Consider the following 15,104-nt stretch of genomic DNA (forward strand, 5'->3'; position numbering starts at 1 on the left):
TGACAGGAGGGAGGGGCCAGGAGCTGTGAAGATGGACCCGAACCTAGGCTAAAAGATGGATGGATGTGTAATTGTCTATACCAGTGATGGCGAACCTTGGCACCCCAGATGTTTTGGAACTACATTTCCCATGATGCTTATACACTGTGCAGTGTAGTTGAGCATCATGGGATATGTAGTTCCAAAACATCTGGGGTGCCAAGGTTCGCCATCACTGGTCTATACGCATGTAAACTTAAATAGTTTTACTGATCCTATCTACTCCGGCTCTTTGCTTCAATGTGCGCTCTTGCGCAGATGATCAATAATTGTATTACAGCTGGATGCATGTACCCTTCTCTTTAAGAACAGTTTTTAAAGTGGAGCTCCACCTAAAAAGGGGTTACTCCGCTTTTCTGCTCCCCCGGTGCCACTTCTGGCAGATTTGGCTGCGGTTTAGTCCCCCTGGAAGTTCGGCCCCCCTCCTTCCCTGCCAAAGCACAGCATGTTTTTGTGCATGCGCAGTAGGGTAGCACAAGGCTTCACTGCTGGTTTCCCTTACAGGCAATGACAGCGGTAGCACCAAAGAGCTGATGGAAACATTGGCTGGGCTGCCGACATCACTGGATTCCAGGACAGCTAAGGCACTTTTCCCACTTGTGTGACTTTTCCTGCGACTTTGGACAGAGTCGCATGACAAGTCGTACCCCATGATAAGCATTTATATCTGTGCGACTTCAAGTCCCACTGACATCAAACTAGTCCCTGTACTACTTTGGTCCAACTTTAATGCGTTTTGAGGTCCATAAACCTTACGCAGGCTTTCCCTGAAATCACTGCTGCAAAATTGCGTGACATTTCAAGTCGCAGCCGTGTGAAAGGGGCCTAAAGTCTTGTACACACGATCATATTTTCAGACAACCGTTTTTTGTTGCATGCTAGTCTCATGTCGAAAGTGAAGGGTTACTCAACATATGAAAATGCTCGTATGACAGAATTCAACTTCAGAAGTGACGTAATGTGTTGAATGTTTTTGGATGTATTCTTTTCATTTCTGAGCTTTACGATTTTTTATTTATTTATTTATTTTTTTTCAGGTGAAAACCGTACTAATTGAGAATTGAACGTTGTGTTCACGTCCCACAAAAATGTAGCAGTCTGCACATCCAGCTTTTGTCTGGCGCAAAAATCAGAATCGGCTGTCGAAAGCACCGTACTAATGATCTGAAAATCGACAGATTGTCGCTTCTGATTGTCATATTGTGTGTGTACGGGCCTTAAGTCTCCTTATGCATGAAGACTGCTTTCACACCGACAGGCCCCTTTCACACTGGGGTGGTGCGGGCGCCTGCGGTCAAGCGCCGCTATTTTTAACAGCGCTTTACCGTAGTTTTAGCTGTGGTATGTGGCCGCTAGCAGGGCGGTTTTAACTCCCGCTAGCGGCCGTAAAAGGGTTAAAACAGCCCGCAAATAGTCGCGCTGCCCCGTTGATTTCAGTGGATAGGAACGGTAAATGCACCGCTCCTTCCTCGCTCCAAATATGCGGCTAGCAGGACTTTTCACTGTCTTGCTAGCGCACCGCTCCAGTGTGAAATCCCTCTGGCTATAGCGCCTGAAAACCGCCCCAGCGTGAAAGGGGCCAAAGCACCTGCTGTTAGAGCTAAAGCGGCTCTCGTTTTAGCAACGCTTCAGCGCCACTTTTTTGGGCGCTAACAGGGCATTTTGAGAGCAACAAATGCAGCGCTCCCAAACCGCCCCAAAGATGCTGCTTGCAGGACTTTTTGGAACGTCTCGTAAGCGCACTGCCCCAGTGTGAAAAGTCACACTGGAATGAATGGGAGGCGGTCAGGTACTTAGCAGATAGGTGAGAGAAAGAAAATAGATATGGCGCTATACCTTATTAAACTCACAAAAATGGATGTCATAAAAATGTACAAATTTTCCAGCTTGCTGGCTAATAATTTTAAAATCCCGGATAGAACTAGATGAACTAGATAGTAAGATCAATAAATCATAAAGTGCTAAGAATCAATCAATATTAAATAGTGAATACAAAGTGAATATAAATTTTCCAGCGTGCTGGTTAATAAATTAAAATAAGGATGTAAAATCCACAATAAATTAAATGAATTAGATAGTTGAGATAAATGGATAAATGATTAGGATTATGTTACTAAAATACCATGAATCAATCAATATTCAATAGTGAAATGCAAAAAATACTCAAAGTGCCTGTGCCTGTGATTATGGCGCAACCAAGTAAATGGCCATAAAGGGGAACGACAAAACAAATTGTTCAAAGTTATACAGGTGTGAACACAAGTGGAATAGTGAGTGCAACAAATATATATAACACACTGTGTCAAATCTCAAAACATGCCAAAATTTGCAAAATTAAAATAAAAGTAGAAAAAATAATAAAGATTAAGTCCAGAAAGTGAAAAATCTTGCGGTGACAAATCAGATGTGAAAGTTCAATTAAGTAAGGGTTAAAAATTAAAATTTAAAAATGAAATGAAAATTTGATGGTGTCTTCTGTGTATAGGAGAGGAGTGGAGGGAGTGACTTCGCTATCCGTTCGCAGTGAACGTTTATGAATTTTGCTCTCACCAGAGATATAACCCCGTCCGGGGTGGATCAGCCTCCACAGTATAAGCCACTGTGTTGCTTCTTGGGCTGTCTCTGCTGTGATGCTGGGGAGATCCCTCGTTCCTCCGTGGGGATGTTGTACCTCGTTTTACATGTGGTAGAAAAGAGGACTATCCATGGTGTAGTATGTTTGAAACTCAGTTTATTTGAAACAACCTTAAAAATACTCCCATTTAGTACGATAAAACACGTATTGTATTGAAAGCGTTCGGAACATCCGCTCGGCTAACACGCCGTTTGCTCTGGAGGTGTACGTATCTGGCCACGCCCTACGCGTTTCGTCGTTCAGACGTCATCTGGAGCGGCCATCTTCATACACCTTTCCACTTATATAGGGTATAGTTACCAATCACGCATGCGCGGGACCCAACCGCCATGTTTGCTGAGGGAATTGCCAATGCTAAGCCTATTTTTGTGCCGGCCCTGCAGGAAATATATCATTGTGCCTGCTACTAATCTAATGTTAATAAACGCAGATTGGGCACTACTCCTATGCAAGTGGAAAATATACTATACTATGACACCTTTATTGTTTATACACACACATAAATCGATATAAACATAAAATTAATTTCAATAAAAATTACAGTAACTTGACAGTATCTATAAAAAATTGACAAGATCTATAAAAAAGGAAAAACTGAAAAATGAAGGAGGAAATTAAAAAATGAAGGAAGGAGGAATACTAAAAGGGGAACCAATCTGTGTATATATGTTTTATAATGGAAAATGGAGGTAGAATAAATCAATAATAAAATTGAAATTAAATTTACGCTAAACTTCGTCTTAAATGTGAGGGAAGCTAATTGGATTCCAAAAATGTTTAGATAAAGCGATTAATATTTAGCAAACATTAACTCTTTTCTAGTATATTACTTTTAAGATTTATTTCCAGTGTTTTTAAACTATATGCTGTGTTACCCAAGGGCTAGATTAATTAGGGAAAGAGAATGAATAACATTCGACCTCAGTCGTAATGGCAAAGATAAAATAAAGAAATATGTGCAAAATTTGTATACAAAGTATAAAAATATGTAAATATATATAAAAAATATGTATATAAAAATGTATATAAAAAGTATAAATAAAAAAAAAAGGGATATAAAAAAAAAGGAAGACACTAAAATGGTAGAATAGAATGTGATTATTTTTGCGTTGGGTAGGAGAATTAGGATGTTGGGACATTGGGATATTAGAATATTGGAACCTAAGTTTTTTTTTTTTTTTTTTTTTTTTTTTTTTTTTTTGTTTCTAAATGCAACCTTATTTCTTATTCCTCTGCAATTTATTTCTGTTAAAGGCCTTGTTGATTGTATTACATTCGACCTCAGTAAAATGTATTAGGATTAAAATTAGTTAAAAATTGGTTAAAGAGCAGTTGAGATCCAAATCTATATTCATTCCATCAGGTTGCAAAGTTTCCATGTTAAAAATCCATCTGGTTTCATTTTGAGAAATTTTCTTGGTCATGTCTTCTCCCCTCCAATGTCCTTTGATTTTGTCAATTGCATAAAAAATCATCTGTTTAGGATCTTGATTGTGAAAGTCTCTAAAGTGACGTGAGACACTGTGTTTATCATATCCTTTTCTAATGTTCTTAATATGTTCTTTAATTCTTACATGCAATTCTCTTGTGGTTCTACCCACGTATTGTTTATGACAAGGACATTCTATAATGTACGTAACATGCGTGCTTTTGCATGAAATAAGTTCCTTGATGTTGAATTCTCTCCCATTGGTAGTCGAAGTAAATTTAGTAATTTTTCTGCTGGTCTTTTTACTTTTACGGCAGGGAAGACATTGGCCACATTTGAAAAAGCCTTTGAGGTGTTCGGCGATTTTAATTTGTCGTGGGGGGTCAATTTGTGTTTTTCACTAATTTATTTCTTAAGTTGGGAGCTTTTTTGTATATGAAAGAGGGATTATTGGGCAGGATTTGTTTTAGTACGTCATCTGTTTTCAGAATAGGCCACCGTTTTTTGATAATCCTTTCTATTTCTTTGTGTTGCCTATTAAAACCTGTCAGGAAGGCGGTTTCCATATTTCTGGTCTTCTTAATATTTGTTTTGCTCTCTAACAGTTGCTTCCTGTCCATTTTTATTACATTTTCTTTGAGAGCCCTCAGGTGGGTTTCTTTGTATCCTTTACTTATGAACCTATTAATGATGACTTCGGCCTGTTTATTAAAGTCTTCTTTTTTTTGTGCAATTCCTATACAATCTTACGAGTTGTCCTCATGGAATGTTATCAATCCATCAAAGGCTTTTTCAAATGTGGCCAATGTCTTCCCTGCCTTAAAAGTAAAAAGACCAGCAGAAAAATTACTAAATTTACTTCGACTACCAATGGGAGAGAATTCAACATCAAGGAACTTATTTCATGCAAAAGCACGCATGTTACGTACATTATAGAATGTCCTTGTCATAAACAATACGTGGGTAGAACCACAAGAGAATTGCATGTAAGAATTAAATAACATATTAAGAACATTAGAAAAGGATATGATAAACACAGTGTCTCACGTCACTTTAGAGACTTTCACAATCAAGATCCTAAACAGATGATTTTTTATGCAATTGACAAAATCAAAGGACATTGGAGGGGAGAAGACATGACCAAGAAAATTTCTCAAAATGAAACCAGATGGATTTTTAACATGGAAACTTTGCAACCTGATGGAATGAATATAGATTTGGATCTCAACTGCTTTTTAACCAATTTTTAACGAATTTTAATCCTCATACATTTTACTGAGGTCGAATGTAATACAATCAACAAGGCCTTTAACAGAAATTGCAGAGGAATAAGAAATAAGGTTGCATTTAGAAACAAAAAACTTAGGTTCCAATATTCTAATATCCCAATGTCCCAACATCCTAATTCTCCTACCCAACGCAAAAATAATCATTCTATTCTACCATTTTAGTGTCTTCCCTTTTTTTTATATCCCTTTTTTTTTTTTTTTTTTTTATACTTTTTATATACATTTTTATATACATATTTTTTATATATATTTACATATTTTTATACTTTGTATACAAATTTTGCACATATTTCTTTATTTTACCTTTGCCATTACGACTGAGGTCGAATGTTATTCATTCTCTTTCTCTAATTAATCAATTACTCTAGCCCTTGGGTAACACAGCATATAGTTTAAAAACACTGGAAATAAATCTTAAAAGTAATATACTAGAAAAGAGTTAATGTTTGCTAAATATTAATCGCTTTATCTAAACATTTTTGGAATCCAATTGGCTTCCCTCACATTTAAGACGAAGTTTAGCGTAAATTTAATTTTAATTTTATTATTGATTTATTCTACCTCCCATTTTCCATTATAAAACATATATACACAGATTGGTTCCCCTTTTAGTATTCCTCCTTCCTTCATTTTTTAATTTCCTCCTTCATTTTTCAGTTTTTCCTTTTTTATAGATCTTGTCAATTTTTTATAGATACTGTCAAGTTTCTGTAATTTTTATATATTTTTATTGAAATTAATTTTATGTTTATATCGATTTATGTGTCTGTATAAACAATAAAGGTGTCATAGTATAGTATATTTTCCACTTACATAGGAGTAGTGCCCAATCTGCGTTTATTAACATTAGATTAGTAGCAGGCACAATGATATATTTCCTGCAGGGCCGGCACAAAAATAGGCTTAGCATTGGCAATTCCCTCAGCAAACATGGCGGTTGGGTCCCGCGCATGCGTGATTGGTAACTATACCCTATATAAGTGGAAAGGTGTATGAAGATGGCCGCTCCAGATGACGTCTGAACGACGAAACGCGTAGGGCGTGGCCAGATACGTACACCTCCAGAGCAAACGGCGTGTTAGCCGAGCGGATGTTCCGAACGCTTTCAATACAATACGTGTTTTATCGTACTAAATGGGAGTATTTTTAAGGTTGTTTCAAATAAACTGAGTTTCAAACATACTACACCATGGATAGTCCTCTTTTCTATCACATGTAAAACGAGGTACAACATCCCCACGGAGGAACGAGGGATCTCCCCAGCATCACAGCAGAGACAGCCCAAGAAGCAACACAGTGGCTTATACTGTGGAGGCTGATCCACCCCGGACGGGGTTATATCTCTGGTGAGAGCAAAATTCATAAACGTTCACTGCGAACGGATAGCGAAGTCACTCCCTCCACTCCTCTCCTATACACAGAAGACCCTTTTCACCATCAATTTTTCATTTCATTTTTAATTTTAAATTTTTAACCCTTACTTAATTGAACTTTCACATCTGATTTGTCACCGCAAGATTTTTCACTTTCTGGACTTAATCTTTATTATTTTTTCTACTTTTATTTTATTTTGCACATTTTGGCATGTTTTGAGATTTGACACAGTGTGTTATATATATTTGTTGCACTCACTATTCCACTTGTGTTCACACCTGTATAACTTTGAACAATTTGTTTTGTCGTTCCCCTTTATGGCCATTTACTTGGTTGCGCCATAATCACAGGCACAGGCACTTTGAGTATTTTTTGCATTTCACTATTGAATATTGATTGATTCATGGTATTTTAGTAACATAATCCTAATCATTTATCCATTTATCTCAGCTATCTAATTCATTTAATTTATTGTGGATTTTACATCCTTATTTTAATTTATTAACCAGCACGCTGGAAAATTTATATTCACTTTGTATTCACTATTTAATATTGATTGATTCTTAGCACTTTATCATTTATTGATCTTACTATCTAGTTCATCTAGTTCTATCCGGGATTTTAAAATTATTAGCCAGCAAGCTGGAAAATTTGTACATTTTTATGACATCCATTTTTAGTGAGTTTAATAAGGTATAGCGCCATATCTATTTTCTTTCTCTCGCCTATCTCACTGTTCCATCCATTTGGATGGAAACAAAATAGAGGCTGCTCTTACCTACATCACATCACATACTCTCTGTATAACAAACTCCATAGCGCATCCTATCCCTTTGTTTTTCAGGTACTTAGCAGAGGCTATGTCCAGCGCTAAAATGCCTGAAAACCGTCCAAGTGTGAAAGGAGTCTAAAAGCCGGAGCTATAGGATTTGTAGCTGGCTGACCTTTTCATTTTTTTTCGGGGGGGGGGGGGGGGGTCTGAAGCTCCTCTTTAAAGTATGCAAGTGAATGGGCTGACCTATGTGCGACCAATCCGCCAAAGTCGTTATTGCTCCCCTTTTTTCTTTTTTTTTTTTTTTGGGGCGTTTATTTAATTTTTTTTTTTTTTTTTTTTCCACATTTATTTTGTAGTGTGACAAGACGCACATCTGCAAGCTGTTTTTGGGGTCCCATTAAGAATTATGCGCGATATACGCATTTTGCACACATTCACCAATTTTTGCAGGTGTGAATGAGGCCTAATTGTATGTAAAATTAATCTTGTTTGTGTGCATTTGCGCTGTGAACGAAGTGATCGGCCAGTTCGGTCATTATCAAATGTAAACACTTTTATTAGGTCTGTCCGCGCGTCACGTGCTCTCCAGCCTGGCACAGCCAAAGGTGGAAGCGCGCCCCCTAGCCGCGTCCAGCTCAGGCAAGCAATGCGCGCTCCCGTAGCCAGGTAGTCAAGAGAGCTCTGGAATGAGGGGGGCGGGGTCACCTGTGAGTGGCAGAAGGTCCGACCCTATAAGAGGCGGCGTTCTGGTGTCTTGTGGTGACGTAGGGCTTGTCTCCTTTTCCTCCCCATTCCTGTGCTATCGGGGTTGTTGGGTCAGGATTATATTGTTGTCTCCTCCCGGGATCAGGTTAGCGGAGGAATTTTATTTGTCCCCGGTGATAGTGAGCGCGGCGCGGACGGAGCCTGTGTGTGAGGCGGCCCGCTCTGTCTCCTTCCTCTCCCTCATCACGTCTCTCCCGCCTGCAAGAGGCCGCCGCCGCCGTTCCATAGACAGACAGACAAGGTAAGAGGAGCCCCGGGATCGGGCCCGGTCACTCATTGGCTGTGCTGGAGGCCAGGCCGCAGCCTCGGGCCTCACTGCCGCAGAGAGAGGGCTGCTTGTTATGACTGCAGATGGGGGGGGAGGTGGTCATGGCTGTCCTCGCACCGTATTTATCCTCTGTGTGTGGATGTGGGTGTATAGTGTGTGTATAATATGTATGTGTTTTTATATATATATATATATATATATATATATATATATATATATATATATATATATATATATATATATATAATTTATATTAAATGGGAGATGGTCACAGGGGCCTGTTCTGTCCTTATTTGTGGACATGGTTGTATTCTATAGATGGTCCCACAAGACATCACAGAATGTGACCCTTGGCCATCTACAGAGATGTACTTTGAATGTCCACCACAAGGGTGGCGGTATAAACGGGCAGCTGAGCTGCGACTTTTGCTGCAACTGCTGCCCATCAAAAACTGCATGCAGCCAATTGTGGTTGCACACATACGTGGTAAAATGTTTCCCTTCTGTTTGGCGGATGGTACCACCACCAAATGCGAAGCCTCTTTTCCTAAATGGAGCCACGCCACAACTACATCCCAAACACTCGGCTGTGGTGTATTTTACATACAAGGTCTCCTGATTGCCTGGTAGTTGCTGCTCTGCTAACATCTAAAAAGCTTTCTACCGAAGAGCAATTTTCAAAGGGATGTCCAGGGCTGCCACACATGTCAACAAGACCTTAAAGTGGTATGAACCGCTTCAATGCTGGACACTTTTACTCCCTTCCTGCCCAAGCCAACTGTTGGCGTTGTTTCACTTTTAATGACAATTGTGCGGTTGTGCAGCGCTGTACCCAAACAAAATTTGTTTTTATTTTTTTAGTCAGACAGAGCTTTATGTTGGTGGTTATTGATCTCCACTGTTTTGTACCCAAACAGAATTTTTATTATTTTGTTCCCTCAAATAGAGCTTTCGTTTGGTGGTATTTGATCTCCTCCTTCCTTTGTTTGTTTTGTTTGTTTTTTTGTTTTGTTTTTCAACAAAAAAAGCCTGAAACTTTGGAGGGACAAAAAAAATTCTTTATGTTTCTGTAAAAAAGGACCCTTGCAGGGTGTGCAAGAGTGGCCGTTCTGGAGGGCCGTCCTATGATGTGCACCCAGAATGAGAGCCGCACCGCCCAGCCTTCATTTTACGGCCAGCCGGGTGGGAGGTGGTTAAGGATATTTGTCAAGTAGTTTTTCTCCTTCACTGATGTACCCTGATGAGGTGGCACTGATGGGCACTGACATGCAGCCCTGACTGGCGTCCCTAAAGGCCACTGTTGGATCTGCAGTGTTAATCGGGACACTGATTATCTGTACAGGTCTCTTTTATGAGGAAATGCCGCTGATCGGCTCTTCTCTCCTCGCACACCGTCAGTCACCTGTGTGGTGCACACTCCCAAGTGGGACTGTGTGCGTCCGTAGACACAGCTCCAGTAGGGCTCTCGCTGTACTGTACATGAACCAAATCTGGCTTCCCCCCGCTGGGTTTAACGGAAAAAAAACAAATGGTGTGTACCAGGCTCTAGTTTTACCATCAATTATATAGTGTACAGTCCTACCTGATAAGATACGGTATGGGATGCTTTTAAAGTTAAACCATTTAAAGGAAAGGCAGAAACATGTGGGGGTGGGGTTCTTCGCTTTTATTTTTACATACTGATGATTGGATGATGGAAATCAGCAGAACTTTACCACATTTATTAAAGTGGTTGTAAACCCTTAGAAACCACTTTGACCTACAGGTAAGCCTAGATTAAGGCTTACCTGTAGGTCCAAGCAATATCTCCTAAACCTATATGGTTTAGGAGATATTTGTCCGAAAACGGGCACTGAGCGCGGCATTTCCAAGAATGGAGCTGCCGCGCGTGTCGACTCCCGTGCGCATGCGCGGGAGTGACGTCATCGCGGCTTCGCGGAATGACAGCGGCGGAGCTGCGAGACGCCACCAGCAAGATTGATGCGGCGGACTACAGGGGACAGCGCGACTTCGCTGGCTCCTGTGTCAGGTAAGTAAAAACATAATGCTCTACGATGCGATGCAAAGTAGTCCATTATGCTTTACCTTTGCAGGGAATGAAAGAGGAAGTAAACCCATTAGGGTTTACATCCTCTTTAAGCTTTGTGGAAAATTAGTGCAACTGCACTTGCAGAGTACATAGTTTATTTATCTTTAGTAAATACACCCCATACTGACATTGCAAATTTTAAAAAGAGAAATCTTTTTTTTTTATTGTAGAAAAAAATAGAAAACTGTGGAAACCACAAAAAGGCCCCTTTCACAGGGCGTCATCCATTAAGTTATTTTTTTGCTTAAAAAAAAAAAAAAAGTTTCCATCTACATCAGTTTTTCATCCACTTCCTTTTTTTTATTTTTTTTTTTAAATGGAACAAAAAGCAGATGAAATCTGCCTTTCAGTTGCAGAAAGCCACAGGTTTTCATTGTGCAACATTACAACCTTCTAACTGCCGGAGCCCTAACAACCAATGATGTCATCGTTGATAAGAAGGGCATTGGGTGCCTGCACAGCATCCTTGTTTGCCCCTCCCCTACTCTTCTCCGTCAGCACTGTGGTCACAGTAGTGTGGGAGAGAAACAGAGAAAAGAGGGAAAAACGTGGCATATTAGTCGGTACCAGTGTGCAAAGGTATATTTGCTTTGGAAGAATAAATCCTCTCCAGTGTTGGGTGTTCTATGTGTGTGGATGTTGCTATGTTATGTAAAACTATTAGTTTTGTTGGTTTACATTTTAGAATGAGGTGCCTCCAAGATTGTGCCGAATTTTGAAGGGTGCCTCAGCTGAAAAAAGACAGAGAAACGCTGCCCTAGTGTATAGGACCAGCTTTAGCTCTACCAGCAAATATGTAGTGCAAGGGCCTGCATGACTGTATATAGATTAGGTAGGTCGTCATATATTACATTTTGCTGTATAAAAGTGATTGTAATATGCGTGTGTAGGTAACTCACACACTGAGTTTTTTTCTTTGTTCAACCCAGAAGGCTGAACAAAATAAAACTGAGGTGCTAATTGTGATGTTGGTCACATCTGGAAAGTATTCACAGCACTTCACTTTTTCCCACATTTTATGTTACAGCCTTATTCCAAAATGGATTAAATTCGTTATTTTCCTCAAAATTCTTCAAACAATAACCCGTAATGTTTCTACAATTTGATTGGAGTCCACATTTGGTAAATTTATTTGATTGGACATAATTTGGAAAGGAAGACCTGTTTATATATATATATATATATATAAGGTCCCACAGTTAACCGTGCATGTCAGAGCACAAACCAAGGAATTGTCTGTAGATCTCCAAGAGAAGATTGTATTGAGGCACATATCTGGGGAAGGGTACAGAAAAAATTCTGCAGAATTGAAGGTCCCAATGAGCACAGTGGCCTCCATCATCCATAAATGGAAGAAGTTTGAAACTACCAGGACTTTTTCTAGAACGGGCCACTCTGCCAAACTAAGTGACCGGGGGAGACGGGCCTTAGTAAGGGAGCTGACCAAGAACCCGATGGTCACTCTGACAGAGCTCCAGTGTTTCTTTGGGGAGAGAGAAAAACCTTCCAAAGGAACAACCATCTCTGCCGAACTCCCTCAATCAGGTCTTTATGGCAGAGAGTGGCCAGACCAAAGCTCCTCCTCAGTAAAAGCCACTTGGCTCACTTGGAGTTTACATAAAAATGCACCTAAAGGAACCTTGGACCATGAGATGCAAATTTCTCTGGTCTGATGAAACGGAGTTTGCACTCTTTGGCCTAAATGGCAAGTGTCATGTCTGGAGGAAACCAGGCACCGCTCATCACCTGGCCAATACCATCCCTACAGTGAAGCATGGTGGTGGCAGCATCATGCTGTGGGGATGTTTTTCAGCTGCAGGAGCTGGGAGACTAGTCATGATCAGGGGAAAGATAACTGCTGCAATTTATAGAGACATCCTTAACGAAACCCTGCTCTAAAGTGCTCTTGACCTCAGACTGGGGCCAAGGTTCCCCCTACAAGAGAACAATGAAGCCAAGCACACAGCCAAGATGACAAGAGTGGCTGCGGGACAGCTCTCTGAATGTCCTTGAGTGGCCCAGCCAGAGCCCAGACTTGAACACGATTCAGCTTCTCAGGAGAGATCTGAAAATGGCTGTGCACTGACGCTCTCCATCCAACCCGATGGAGCTTGAGAGGTCCTGCAAAGAAGAATGGGGAAAAGCTGCCCAGAAATAGGCGTGCCAAGCTTGTACCATCATACTCAGACTTGAGGCTGTAATTGGTGCCAAATGTGCATAACAAAGTGTTGCGCAAAGACTGTCAAGACTTTATGTACAAGTGTTGTTTTTTTTTTTTTTTTTTTTTTTAATACATTTTTGAAAAGATTTCTAACAAACTTTTTTCATGTTGTCATTATGGGGTATTGTTTGTAGAATTTTGAGGAAAATGATGAATTTAATTCTTTGTGGAATAAGTCTGTAAAATAACAAAATGTGGAAAAAGTGAACCGCTGTGACACCTTTCCGGATGTGATGCAGTACTAACTGTGCTGGCAGCCATTGCCTGTTTAGATGATGGTTTTCCAGCATGCCTGTTTGACAGCAGTTGGCCAGGGTGATGTGCACCCAGGCCGAATATCGACCGGTTTCTACAGAATCAGCTGGAATTCAGCGTGTGTGTGTGTGTGTGTGTGTGTGTGTGTGTTTGTGTATAGTAAAACTGCAGATTGGTGGTTCTCTGGTTTTTATCTAGGTACAAAAAATCCTAGTTCTGTGCATACACATGATCTGGTAGTTCAAATAAAACCAAGGCTATCAACCAGCTTTTGATCATTGAGACATCTGAACTGATCACGACAACCTAGTGTTAAAAACAAAACAAAAAAAAAGAAATGTATGTATGTGTACAACAGGTTGTGGTTGGATTATAGAGATGGGTTAGCTTCACATAAAAGGTTGTTAGAAAAATCTAGTAAACCAATGTATGATCAGTCGGCTTTCTATATGGTGCGTGCTTGCACTTCTTACATACTGTGAGGAGAAAAGTATTTGATCCCTGTTTTGTACATTTGCCCACTGACAAAGAAATGATCAGTGTGTGTGTATATATGTATGTATATGTATATATATATATATATATATATATATATATATAAAATTTATTTATTTTTATGTAGGTTTATTTTAACACAGACAGAATAACAACAAAATCCAGAAAAACACATATTAAAGTTAGAAAATTAGATTTGCGTTTAAGTATTTGATCCCTTCACAAAACATGACTTGGTACTTGGTGCCAAAACCCCTTGTTGGCAATGAAGAGGTCAGATGTTTCTTGTAGTTGGCCACCAGGTTTGCGCACATCTCAGGAGAGACTTTGTTCCACTCCTCTTTGCAGAGCCTCTCCAAGTCATTAAGTTAATGATGGCCCTATTGATATTGTGAAACTACAAGTCCCATCATGCCTCTAAGAGCCGGTTCACACAGCGGGCGAGGCGACATGACTCTCCTCGCTCTCGCAAGTCGCCCCCGTTCTGTACAATGGAACCGTTCTGAGAGGAGCGACTCGAGTCGCTCCGACTCAGAAAAAAGGTTCCTGTACTACTTTTGGGCGACCTCGGGGCGACTTGCATTGACTTCTATACAGAAGTCATCTGCAAGTTGCCGCTGAGGTCACGGCGAGGCAATTCGGAGTCGCCTCGCCTGCAGTGTGAACCGGCCCTAATTGTGGGAGTCATGCTTGTAACTGTCAGCCTTACAATGCATCATGGGACTTGTAGTTTTGCAACAGCTGGAGGGCTGTTAGTTTGAGACACCTGATAAGGTATCAAGGCTGACATTTGGTAACTCAAACCTTCAGCTCCCTCCATGTATTTGCTATGGGATTAAGGTGTGGAGACTGGCTAGGCCACACAGGCCCTTAATGTGCTTCTTCTTAAGCCACTTCTTAGTTTCCTTACACGTATTGTTTTGGGTCTTTCATGCTGGAATACCTGTCCACAATCCATTTTTAATTCCTTGGCTAAAGAAGGAGGTTCTTAGCCAAGATTGACAGTGCATGGCCCCATCTATTGTCCCTTTTGATAAGGTTTAGTTGTCCTATCACCTTAGCAGAAAAACACCCCCAAAGCATAATGTTTCCATTGTTTAACGGTGGGGATGGTATTCTGGGGGTCATAGGCAGCACTCCTCCTCCCTCCAAACACAGCGAGTTAAGTTGATGCCAAAAAGCTAGATTTTGGTCTTATCTGACGAGGCTTTCACCCAGTTCTTTTCTGAATCGTTCAGAGGATCCTGTACATGTGCTTTCTTGAGCAGAGGGACCTTGTGGGCACTGCAGGATTTCAGTCCTTAAGCCCTGGTTCACACCGGAGCATTTTGACATGTCAAATCCGTGGCAATTGCCATCAGTGGCACCGTCCTAATCGGTGTGGCACTGCACGGATTTAAAAAAAATAGTTTCTGTATGATTTACATTGTCGTCTGTGCAGAAATCTGCACAGATGTCTCTGAAATCGTG

The 15,104-nt window shown here is 40.4% G+C and overlaps 1 protein-coding gene across 4 annotated transcripts in view; it reads left to right on the top strand.

The window, feature by feature from the left end:
* The window catches only part of FBXO34 (F-box protein 34), a 68,902-nt gene that overhangs the window by 12,638 nt on the left and 41,160 nt on the right, over positions 1-15,104 (top strand). For 2 of the 4 annotated variants that reach the window (XM_077464412.1, XM_077464414.1), the window contains exon 1: positions 8,287-8,547. The exons of the other annotated variants lie outside the window; for them this stretch is intronic. The gene's annotated coding sequence lies outside the window, so the exon portion shown is untranslated. Of the gene's footprint in view, positions 1-8,286; positions 8,548-15,104 lie in introns of those variants that run through there. 4 annotated transcript variants of the gene reach the window in all.

This window comes from Lithobates pipiens, unplaced genomic scaffold, assembly GCF_037356315.1.
Source record: "Lithobates pipiens isolate NorthernLeopardFrog02 unplaced genomic scaffold, aLitPip1_a1.2 Scaffold_30, whole genome shotgun sequence".
Classification (NCBI taxonomy): Eukaryota; Metazoa; Chordata; class Amphibia; order Anura; family Ranidae; genus Lithobates; species Lithobates pipiens.